Raw genomic sequence first — 12522 nt, forward strand, 5'->3', positions numbered from 1 at the left:
CTACGGAAGCCCATAAAGCCCAATATTAGTCAAGTACGGCGTTTTGAAACGATGAAACAAATACAAAAATGAGTAATGCCCATGAGCACAAATATAATTTATTAGAAGAAATTAGAATAACATAAAAGAACATCATTATTGTTGTGTGAATGCTTTTATTATATACAAACATACCTGTAGTTAATATAGTGCAGTGAAGATTTTAAACACACCAACACCAGTGAGAATAATATATTGTTCGCTTAGAATTTTTTTTGGTTTGATTTGATAATCCTTATATGGTTGGAAGACGGATAGCAAATGACTTAGAGGGTTCACTGTTCTAATTGACTAATAAAATTATGCTCTACGTCTATTTGTCCACTAGATGGAGGCAGACGCTTGCATATTGTATTATTTTAAGCGTAGAGTAGGCCGTCCTAAAGGAGATACTGCGCGTGACCTGGGGAGGCACACGCGATGGAAGTGACAAGAAGTGCGAAAAGAGACGGTTTTAATTATTTTTTAATTACTAGGCTTCCAATTTGAATATTTCTACTGGAAGGCTAGTTGGAAGGAAGAACACCATTTAGCTGCTTAATAATTTGATTCCTTTTATACTGCTGATTTTCATAGGTAACTGCCATAGGAATTTTGCCAGGTTAGTGTGCATTTAAGTGTTATCGCAGTTCCAAGGATGCCTTCATAATCTAACCACGTGGGGAAAATATTTCGTCAATGTCCTTCCTTGATTGCAGATATAGCAAAATGTATGGTTTACTTTATGTCTTTATACCAGGAACTACATCTGTGACCTTTGGAAATAGTATCTTGCTAAAATTGTATAGGAAAGAAGAGTGAACTAGATTTAGGTTTATTAATATATTACCATATATATAATATTTTGATAAATAGAGAAGAATAGGAAGAGAATGTGTGTTTAAAATAAACATGTATATAGATGGATTTGCTCTACATATGTACTAAACCTCAGCCTTTGGCCCTACGCTGCTTGGAACTAACTCTTCCCCCCTCCAACCTTGCAACCTTGACCAGGATACCCAATGGCATGGATGGATAGATAAACAGAGAAACACAGAGATGAAAATACAGCTCTTTAATTAGGACAGAAGTGGATATATTTTTATATTCTATTTTCTATATATCGCTAAAGGATGCCATTTTTCATGCTTCATCAACGGGTATTGTTTTCAGTTAAACAGCCGCCTATTCTTTTGTAAATGTCTTCGTGTAGTCAATGCCTCGCTCCCTTTAATCACTAACTTTAGCCGGTTATTTCCCTGGATATTTGACCTAAACCAATGTAAGGTGACTACTTTGCTTAAAAGGCAGCTCCTAGGAACTAGCACGTGAGGTTATTGGTCTGTTTCCTTAACGACTGCGCTACCTGTAGTGGTAGAGCGTTTTTTTTTTTTCTTTTATGGCGTGATAGACTGATCTGGGATTTGAGTTATTAAAGTCATTGACCACTGAGTATTGTTCCATTACTTTGGACATAACAAGGAGAATAAAATAAAAATCACTTTAGATCATAACACTTGTGAGCAATCAGCTCATATTTCCGGCACTGAATTGTTCTGCCTGAAAAATCCTTGTAGCAGTGCACTAGACAGTCAGGTCATACAGCAGCTATTTTGCAGGCAATGAAGTCCAAGTTTTTATTATGAACTAACAGGCTAGTTGATACTTGTGTATTGCATCTATTTGTTCTCCACAAATATCAAACTGCAATTTAAATTAGCTTTAAAATTTGCTAATAGCAGATGGCCGGAAGCTTCTTGAACACAGACTTTCCTATATTCACGGCATTCGACCTATCAGAGCTCAAGGAACCATTCTGACAGTCAGTGCCATTAAAAACAATTAAATCTTCAGTCCAGTCATGCAAGCTATGATAAATTATAGGCGAGCTTTCTTGCTCATTTAAAATCTTCATGAGAAGCACTTTCACAGTGTAGGCATTAATGAAAACAAGATTGTCTTTCATTCAAGCTGATTTAAAAGCTCGACAACCAGATGCTGCTCTCTGGTTATAAAAAAAGAAGTCGGTATTAAACAAAGCTAAGCAAAAAAATTCCAATTTTTTCCATCGCCTGTGCTGAAAACAAATCAGCCTTCATGTACAATGACCATCTGTTTGTTATTTGATATGTGTGAATACATGTTGTAATGACTTTGTTTGTGAATCACTCAGTGCAATGGAAAACATAAGGGCTCTCGAAGTGCTGCAGTTTTCAAAGCTAATCATATAATTGGACACAATACTCAATGACAAATGGAGACGCATAAAGGCAGCCAGCTGTGAAGTGAATATGTAATCATTGTAAAATCATAAAATTTTCCATATTTGAAGATGGCTTAATGGACTTTGCTTGTCAGCACAGTATCAAGTGATGATCAGAGATACCATAATCACATTTATTTTCTAAATGTTCCTTTAATTTTGTTGTATTCCATACATAATAGATTTTTATCTGTCTTTATTACTCTCACTAACTCACTAATAAATATATTACATGAATTAAGTTTTATAATGTTATATATATAACACATATAGCTTTAAAGACAATTGTGCTACATGAGATGATTACTACAGTCATGCCATTAGTATGTGTTTGTTTTACTATTGAATGTTGCATTCTTGCAAAATTGGAGCCCGTGTCTTTCCCTGAATTCACCTGGTTTTCTCCTGGCGCTTCCTCCCATGTCCCATGGCCTCTAGCCTTTGGGTAGGATAGTCCTGGGCATTTCCATCAGGGTGTTTCCTGTCCAGTGCCCTACGTTCACTTAAAAAGGGAATATATATATATACTTTTTTTTTTTTTTTAAAGGAAAAATAAATTCCATCCCACACTCCACATGTTTTTATAAGTTTTTCTCTGGCTATTTTGATTCATGCTGCAGTCCAAAATCTTATAGCTAGGCTACCTAGTATCACTGCCTATAGTGCGTGTGTGTCGGCCAATAGACTGATATCCCATCTGGGGTGTCACAGGTAACATAAAGGGGGTGGATCAGTACGATTCCAAGGGCCCCTGAGTGACTGGGACTGGTTTGGATTGGGGGCCCAGTGTGGCATACCTTATGGGGTTCAAAATCTGTAGCTACACCTTTGCTTGGTGCACCTCTGCCTCGTGTCCCTGTACCAGCCTCCTGGTGGCGCTGTTGCGGATCAACAACTGAAAGAGGCATGGATGCATTATTGTGAAGTATTCTCAAGAAATCACAGTGTACAGGAAAAAGTCTGTGTTCATGATTCAATGCATTAATTAACTGTGGTTTCTAAAGAATTCGTGTTTTTCCCTAAAATAATTAAAGTCTTTTAAGGTAAAATGCTGTTCATTCAAAACTGAATGCACTCGATCCACAGGAGACTGCACTAAGAATGCATTAGGGAGCATTTTTAATGTTGTTTCCTTCAAATTAACCAGCATGTGTTATTATTGTTTTTGAACATTCACTTACATCATCCTGATAGTGATGCTCATGCTCTTTAATTGTAATTTAACCTTTGTACTTTGCTGATTTAGCCTATTTGCTTGAAGGATAAAACCAAATAAAAGTGAATGTCAGACTGTTTTCCACTCTCCTATACTATTATTGTTGGTATATCTGTTCATCTTCTAACACACCTGGACTAGGTCATGGTTTGGGACAGAATCAATATCAGGCTACATAAGGCGGAGTTTCATGGATACCAGCCTGCATACCCACTCATCCAATCACAGGCTACAGGAACCACAGAGGTACCATTTAGCCTAAATGCATGATTTTGGACTTCTGTGAGGAAACCCAACAGAGAGAGAAGAAGCAAACTCCACACCAAAAGCAGAGGTGGGATTGAAGCAACCAAGGATGCATGAAGCTTTAACACTGAGCTGTTGTAAATCATAAATCCTTTATTTACCATTTGCGCAAGTACAGATATATTGGAATCTCACTCCCCATAGCTTGTGGGTGACAGAGCAGGTTAGCCAATGCTGGAGCTTGGTGGGGGGAGGGGGGGGGGGGTGGCCCACTGGCATGTGACTGTCCTGCCAAGCCCAGAGCTTGAACCAGAGACCTTATGATCATGGGCACGGAGATTTAGCCCCCCAAGCCACTCGCCAAACCCACTGTTATCATTAATGTACCTTATCGGAATTGAACAAGCAATGGATTTCACTGAGCGACGCATTTGCTGTCCACAAGTGCACATAATACACTAAGTTAAGGCAAATACGCGTAACGCAAATTAACGATAAATAACTGTATTTACTTGTTATTTTAAGTCCACAAATTACTACATATACACTTCATGGCCACATTGTTAGGTTAGTCTAATTAGTATCATACAAGACCCACTTTTGATTCCAGAATCACTTCAAGGGTAGATGCATTGTGCAGTCAGAGCAACCATCTGTACTGAGCTGTTATTTTTGCACTTGTTACCTCCCAGTTAGCTTTAACCAGTCTGGCCGTTCTCATCTGATCTCCCTCATTAACATGGTGTATTCAGCGATTGAAGTTCCATTGACTGGATGTTTTTTGTTCACCACCCCGTTCTCTGTAAACTCTAGACACTGTAGCGTGTGAAAATCCCAGGAGGACGGCTGTTCCTGAGGGTGCTGGAACCCTCCCGCATAGCATCGACAATCACACTGTGTTCAAGAACACTTAGAATCAGGCACCATAGCTGTTCTAACACTTAATTGAACAGTAAGTGAATCTCTCAGACATGGTTGCATAATGTGCGTATTCAGTTGCAGTCACATGATTCAGTGTTTAGAGGAACAGCTGTCTGCATTGGCAAGCAGGTGTACCTAATAAAATGGACACAGAGTATTAATGCAGCAACATATACCAACATGGAACATTAAGTCTTTAGTATTTTTTATTACGTTTTTTTTCTGTGACTCATAAGATTAGTAATTTTACTCACCAATTAATACAGATTGTACTTTTTATTAGTAAAACTTGCTCTCCAAATTAGTTTGGCACACTGTAACCTTAATGTATATGTACGTGCGTGTAATAATGAGCGTAATGTAACATTTTTCTTATTAGACAGTCTGGCCATTTGTATTTCATTTGCAAACCGTAACATTCTTTGCCAAAGAGAGCTACACAATGCTTTTTAAACCCTTTTATAAATAGGGATAATCTATAAAAAAGCATTTAATTGTCAGGAATTAGGTCTACTTGATCACCCAGTTAGGAATGTAAAACTGGGGAATGTATCACTTTGATTACAGCTGTTGTTTTTCTAGCGGATCGTGCTGCTGCTGACGCACACAAAGAGCATCGCGGTGCCATTAGCGAACATAAATAATGCAGAGCTTTTTCAACTCTACTTAGCTAAGTGGCTTGAAATCTTGGGCTCCTTTTGTCAGGTTTTCAATAGATTAGTGTAAGATTTATTTTAATCCAGTAAAGTACTATGTTCTTGACATAATAAGTGAACAGATTTTTACGCACGGCATACATCTGAATTCTTTGAAGTGTCTTGCGAGGTGCAGCGGGATTTAGGCGATATTTTGACGATGTGGTGAGGTTTCCTTTTAAGAGGATCAGACCGTTGGGTGAACAACCCATATATTACAGGAACGTTTAAAACGACTTCAAGATTTTACAAATCAGCGCAAAATTAAATGAGAATCTTAAGTGAGTTTGTAACAAATTGCTGTGAAAAGTTTATCTTGTAACAACAAATTAAATAATGATTTAACAAATTAAACAAATTAAATCATGTTTATGGATTACTGGCAATCCAGGCAACCTTCAGTTCAATGAACGATCTTCCATAAATTGAAGACATTGATGTTTTCGAATTATAGAAAATATAAAAGGGATCACCACTGAAATTTGACCATTTCATATATTCTGTCTGTAATAGAAATTGACAGCACATATGTCCCTTTAATCGCAATATTATGTTTCTCATCGTTTATTATTGTTTTTTTTTTTTTGCTTTTCCCTAGTATCATGATGCTGTCAATAAATTATGGATGATTTTATGATGGGAATTAGTCTCACGTTTCCATATACTTTTGAATAGGTAGGATCAGTGGATCAAGAACGTTGGATAAAAAAAAATAGCCTTTATAACTGAAGCTGGAAAAAACTAAGCAGCACCTCGGGGAAGATCAGTACCCGAACTGTAGGATTTAATGTGCTGACAGCAGTGCACCTTCTCTGAAAGTGGGAATAACAAGGTCCAACTTTGAGGAAATAACAAATAAATCTGCTGAGCGTAGCTCGAGCCAGGTCATCACGTGACCGGCTGGGTATTTGAATGACTGCCGACCGAGCAGTTTGTCGACGCCGTAGCCGGAGCGTCAAACATGCGGTCCGGCAACATCTGTGGCTTACCCAGGGAAAACCGGGTGTCTTGCATGTAATGAACCTGCATACAAAAAGGAAAAACATAGGCAGGCTTATTCTACAGCTGGAGTGAAAGAATAATTTAATTATGTTACTTCTTCCAAGGGGTAGCGTGCAAATGAAGATTACCCAAGATCGGCATTTCTGTTGGGGCTAATCACATATATTAAATGGAAAGGCCATGCCACTTATCAACTAAGGAACTTATATTGTATAAACTATATGTTATTACCACACCAATTTTCTCTAAGCTAGTATTGTGCAATATTTTTTACTTCACTCTGTTCCATTTGTTATCCTACGTTGTCATCATTTCATATCCTATTACAGGGGTGCCCAACTCCAGTCCTGGAGGGCCAGAGTCCTGCACATTTTTAGGTTTCCCCTCATTTAACACACCTGATTCAACTCCTTGTGCTAATTACCACACAGCTCTTCAGCTGAATCATTTATGGTAGAACAGGGAAAGAACTAAGCTACACAGGGCTCCGGCCCCCCAGGACTGGAGTTGGGCACCCCTGTCCTATGGTGTCATCAGCCAATTGTATCATGATTTTTTATATTGAGCTGGACGAAAACTCAGATGATATTAGATTAAAGTAAAACTGATACGCATTGAATTTTCTGGATTTCTGCAAGATTCGGACGCAATAGACCGTCTCACTTTCTCCGACTTTAAGGTGCCAAATTCTGAGGCCAGCTTTTCTGTGGTACCATGCTGGAGCAGCTTTTCCTGGCCCAGGGCCAGTGTTTTACGGTGGAAATGCGAGGAACCAGTTCTGGATTGGGAAAAATCCCAACTCCGGTGATGTGCTAGTGGAAACGAGACATTTGTACATCCTTATTATATAGGAACCAAATGTTTAACAAAGACATATATAGAACCCAAATAAAGAATTTATCTTCTCCATATCAAAGGTGATCAACAGAGGTGTCTTTCTCAAGAATGCAGTGGCCCTCTGAACAGTACGTCCTACTTAAAAGTTGTTGTCTTAAAGTCTGTTCTAGGACTGTAGTTCTGAAACACACCAAAAGATCTGTTTGATGTGATAGTAAGGTTCACCTGGTGTGGAATTCTGCACAATGCACAAACAGAAGAATTCATGTGAGCCACCACCATGGCTATCGTATAGAACAGGGATGGGGAACCTATTCCATGGAGGGCCAGTGTGGGTTTTTGGGATGTCCTCTAAATTCCAAGTTCCTAGTCGAAAATTTGAACAGTAATGCCCTCTGAAGTCAGAATTCCGACTCATGAACTCAGAGGAATCAGCACAACTCCGAGCTCAGAATCCAAGATGGCTGCGCCCTTTATCAACAGAAGTTAAAGCTGTAGTTTTATACTGTTTATTAGCACTTACTGTACGTCTTATTTATGGCTCATTAAGTGGGTGGTACGCACAGTATTGTCCAAATGCTATCTCTGGACATGTTGCTACTCAAAATACCGCATAATGTGTAGTTATCCACTGACATCGCTAACAATAGCTAACAATTAACCGGGCTAGAACTTGGACCGTTTCATTAAGAAGGATTACATGCTTAGGCCGACAACTTGTCGGATTTAAGGTAGTCTGGGCTACATGTAAGTGAACAAATATAAAGGCCATTTAAACTGGGCTACCTTAAATCCACAAGTTGTCCAGCTAAGAAAGAAATCTTGCTTTTTGAAACGGGTCCCTGGTATTGTTAAATGGCTTTCCGACTTTCTGTACTGGAACACTGTTAACTCATGTGTGACGTCATTCCCTGTTCTGAGTTCCGACCACTGAGGAAAATGGAAAGCAGCATTAGTACAATTCTTTAGGACAGCGACTATTTCTCTGCCAATAAACTAGCTAAAGTGGGTTGGCCCCGCCCAGAAAGAACTTATGCCGTGCGTTTCAGGGCCCTATTTTTTCCACAATCGAAAGTTCACCGTCTGAAGCACGTAGCGGCATCGGCGTCGCCGCCATTAAATCTGAGGGGGACGTGTCCTTTGGATCCCCCCACATTTAACATAAAATATTAGTTCACCCAGCGCTGTTTTCCAGTGTGTCCCCCCCCCCCCCCCCAACATTCAAAATGCTTCTGACGCCCCTGCGAAGCGCAGCTTCTTTTGAGGTGTGGCAAACCGTCTTTTAAAACCTTTAATAACCAGGTTCGCTTGCACCTTGGCGGATTGTGATTATAACGGCAGATTTGGAAATGGGTCAGCTCATCTGCCAATTAGCCATTTCATTTCATTTTACTGTGATTAGATAATTCTAATGAACATTATGACTAACCATTTTGACGTTTAAGTACACATTAATGATCTTTCACGTTGTAGTTTTTTTTAATCTTCTGCATGTTTGTGCGCTGCTATGCATCTCTGTGTGTGCAACAAAATGAAAATGACAACATGACTCATGTTAGCTTGGCAGCAGATGCAAAATGGGGCCCTTAGACTGTGCACTTTAGATCGTTACAATAGGGCCCAAATAGTATATTTTATTGTCAACTGCAGATACATGTTGCATGGGTCAGGTGAAATATTGTTCTTGTGTGTCTTTGTGCCAATGAAAAGTAACAAATACAATATAAAATATTGAGATATATCAACAATATAATTATGGCATTTTTAAACAGACAAATGAAGTTCAGTCCACCGCCTGATTGGTGGGCAAACTTGGTACATGACAATCTTCAGAATGATTTTTAACGACCACACGACTGAGGTCGGTGGAATTTGTTTTCGTTGCAGCAGCACGGTATGTCAGCTTTGTCCATAATTATGAAACAGTTAGATAGGAACATCACGTTAGACAATCAGCACGACAAAAAAATCCATTAGTCTACTCATGCAAATTTCTGGTGGAAGATGGTTAGATGGTCAATATATACTGTTCAATACTGTTCAATTGAATTCTAAGTAATTAATAATTAATTCTTTGTATTTTTTTATATTGCTATAGGCATTTACACTGGTGGCCAAAATCGTGGAAACACCTAGCATTTTTGTCATTGCACTTTAAAAATTACTACATAAATATTGCCGGTAATTTTTACATGTTTAGAAACTGGAGTGAAGGCTCGGAAGCTAGGGATCTGTGCCAGGAATCGGATGGTTGCTGGTTCAAATCCCATGAATGCCTGGAGTGATTTTGCTCCAATGGGCCTTTAAGCAAGGCCCTTAACCTGCAATTTCTTTGTCCTGGGGCCTGTTCTACGAAGCGGGGTTACTGGCTTATCGGGGTAACTTGTCAGATTTAAGGTAGTCTGGGCAAAATGTAAGTGAGTGAATATGAAGTCCATTTAAACTGTGCTACCTTAAATCCGACAAGTTACCCCGATAAGCCAGTAACCCCGCTTCGTAGTACAGGCCACAGGGTATGATGTTAATCTACATCCAGCCCTTTAAGGAGGTCCTCCAACTTACAGGGGAAAACTGGGGGGTTGGTGGCAGGATTGGCACTTCAGCCACCAGAAAAAACTCGGACTATTGTGGTGCTGAGGTATCACCTGCCACATGGCTGCACTCAGGTTCTCATTCCTGAGGTGGTTTGTTGTGTGTTGGGTGTGGCAACACACTGTAATCAGTGCATGCTCCTTAACTCCCCCTTAGAAACCATCAAACAATGCTAGAAATATCCTACGTTGGATGATTAAATTCATAACTGGAGGAACAGAATAAATCCCTATAAATTGGAAGTGCTTCCACAATTGTGGCCACTAGTGTATTTTAATTTATATTCCCTCAATCAATGGAGGTGGTCGACTGGTACCTGTATCATACTCCTACGGTGAAGCAGACTTGATGGAAAGGTAAAGGAACCACGGTTCGCTTAGGGACCGTTTCAGGTAGCACATTTGCACAAGCCGGTGCCACGGCAGTATGGATGGACTCTCTATTCCTGGTCTGCTGACTTCTCCTGGGGTTCCGAGCTGGTGAAGGGGCACGAGAAGGAGAGGAAAACAGCCCTTTAAGTGCTGGTATCTGCTCACGATGCAGAGGCAGCGCATGCTCAGTGCAGTCAGCTGCAGCAGCTGCCCTGCTGGCTTCACTCACCTGATAAGCAGCAGATAAAACGGGAGCCAAAACGCAGAGGAGAGATGCGGGTGCCCAGCTGAGATCTTATATGTTGCAAAATACATAACACTGTAACAAGAGGGAACTGCAAGGTTCCTGGTAACTCAGTCCCAGAATCCTCCAGAGAGATGACCCAGCTAGTACCACCAGAAAAGGCCAGACTGTTTTGTCTACTGTAGCTCTTTATTTTATTTTAGTCACAGCAAAACTTTTGTTGCTGCACATAAAGGAAAGTCAGATCTAAGGCCCTGTCTTTCCTTTTGCTCTTGTCTTGTGTAAGAAATTCTCACAATGCTATCTGATCACAATGGCTGTATTTTTAACTCACTTCCAAATGGAAAAAGTTCAATCATGCTGGTTACTATTATTTTTATTTCTTTGTATTAATGTTAAATATACGTTAACACCTAAATTATAAAAGTTGAAGGACAGGATAATCACAATAAAGTTTTCATCTTTATTACTAGTTACATTTCCTCTGTGTTTATTTATTGAATGAAAATGGCTGATTCATGACAATTTTGACCAACTGAAAGCAATCCTTTTGTATATGTATTCGAAATAGATTTTACTTTCATATCTATCAGCAACTACAGCTATACGGATTTTGTATATCTCTACTAAGATTCATTTCAGGGTTTTCATAGTCAATGAACGACATTTTCTTATTCTTAAGCCACTATAGTTTTGGATCGATGTTATGCTGAATTTTCATCGATATCAAGCAAACATCAAGATATATAATACCAGTTAATAGTCTGAGTACACCTGTTAGAAATTTGAATTTTCTGTGGTTTATGGTGTGCACAGATGCATTATTGTGCATTTTTGGGAGTGAAATTCAATCGTTTGGACTAATGAGTCAGCGTTTTAAATGTTTGGGTCCAGCTGCTGTGTATTTGTAAGATGCAGTGAACATTAATGACTAGCATGGAGGTTGTAGTGCCGTGGTCTGGGTTGCTTTGCTGGTAAGCGAGCTGGAGATCTTTAGCAAATCCATTCCATGCTTGAGTGTCAAGTCAAGTGGCTTTTTATTGTGATTTCAACCATATACAGTTGGTACAGTGCAACCATATACAGTTGGTACAGTGCACAGTGACACGAGTCAACGTTCCTCCAGGATCATGGTGCTACATGAAACAACACAGGACTACAAAAAACAGACAGAGTGACATGAAGTGCATGTGTGCAAATGTGCAGACACTGCAAGACAGCGCAGTAAGACAAGACAGTGGCACAAACCAAGACAGTGCAGTGCCGACCAGTGCACAGTTCTGATAGTTACAGGTGCAAAATGTAGCAGGTTGTGCCGAGATGATACGGCACATTAATAAAAACATTAATATAAACATGACAATGGAAGAAATGAAAAGTAATATATGTAGCAATATAATAGTGTAGGGATACTGGCTGTTGTTTTGTGTTAGGTTTACATCAAACATAATAATTAGATCAAATTTCACCTGACAGCCTGCAGAGATTTTTCTGATTGTACATATTTATATTTTGTAATGCCTTTTGTCAACTGTCATATAAGCTAATGTGGTGTAGACACTATTATCTCATGCACATCGCACTTACTGCTTCACCCAAAGTACGGTAATGTTTTCAAAGTGATTCAAAGTGTTCACTGACCAGATTTCTTCTTGGTCAGTCTAATGAAACAGGCGGATTGTGGGGTACAACATGCATCTGATATCTTGATCGTGAAGGAATCTCTCTCCAACTGAACTTTCTGATTTCTGTATAATACTTTTTAACTACTTTTCTGGTGAATTTTTGATTAATTTAATTGAAAGCTCCTTTGTTTTTGTTTGAAATCCACTACCTTTCCTAAGGATATTTTTTTACATTTTGAAATCATGTATATAATGATTATTGCACATAAGATAATTCATTGAATTCTGTAGCTCTTTAATGTAGTTTGTGTGCCTAAATTCATTTAGGTTTTCACTAAATTTGAACCTTTTCTTTCACATTAATTAATCAATTCTGCTTCCTTTTATTGTGGTAGTATGAAATACCAATATAACTGTCATTTTACGTTATAATATATTTTCTGTGACTAATATTTCTTTGTTGGCACATCACCACCTAGAGCCCTTATG

The 12522-nt window shown here is 39.0% G+C and overlaps 1 long non-coding RNA gene across 1 annotated transcript; it reads right to left on the minus strand.

The window, feature by feature from the left end:
- Nucleotides 1-2676: 2676 nt before the first annotated feature.
- LOC140578918 (uncharacterized) lies at nucleotides 2677-10980 on the minus strand. Its single transcript, XR_011983189.1, has 3 exons — nucleotides 10110-10980; nucleotides 3082-3179; nucleotides 2677-2786 (listed from the first exon to the last, which is right to left on the minus strand). It is a non-coding gene; the product is annotated as an uncharacterized lncRNA (long non-coding RNA).
- Nucleotides 10981-12522: the final 1542 nt, after the last annotated feature.

This window comes from Paramormyrops kingsleyae, chromosome 1, assembly GCF_048594095.1.
Source record: "Paramormyrops kingsleyae isolate MSU_618 chromosome 1, PKINGS_0.4, whole genome shotgun sequence".
In the NCBI taxonomy this organism is placed as follows: domain Eukaryota; kingdom Metazoa; phylum Chordata; class Actinopteri; order Osteoglossiformes; family Mormyridae; genus Paramormyrops; species Paramormyrops kingsleyae.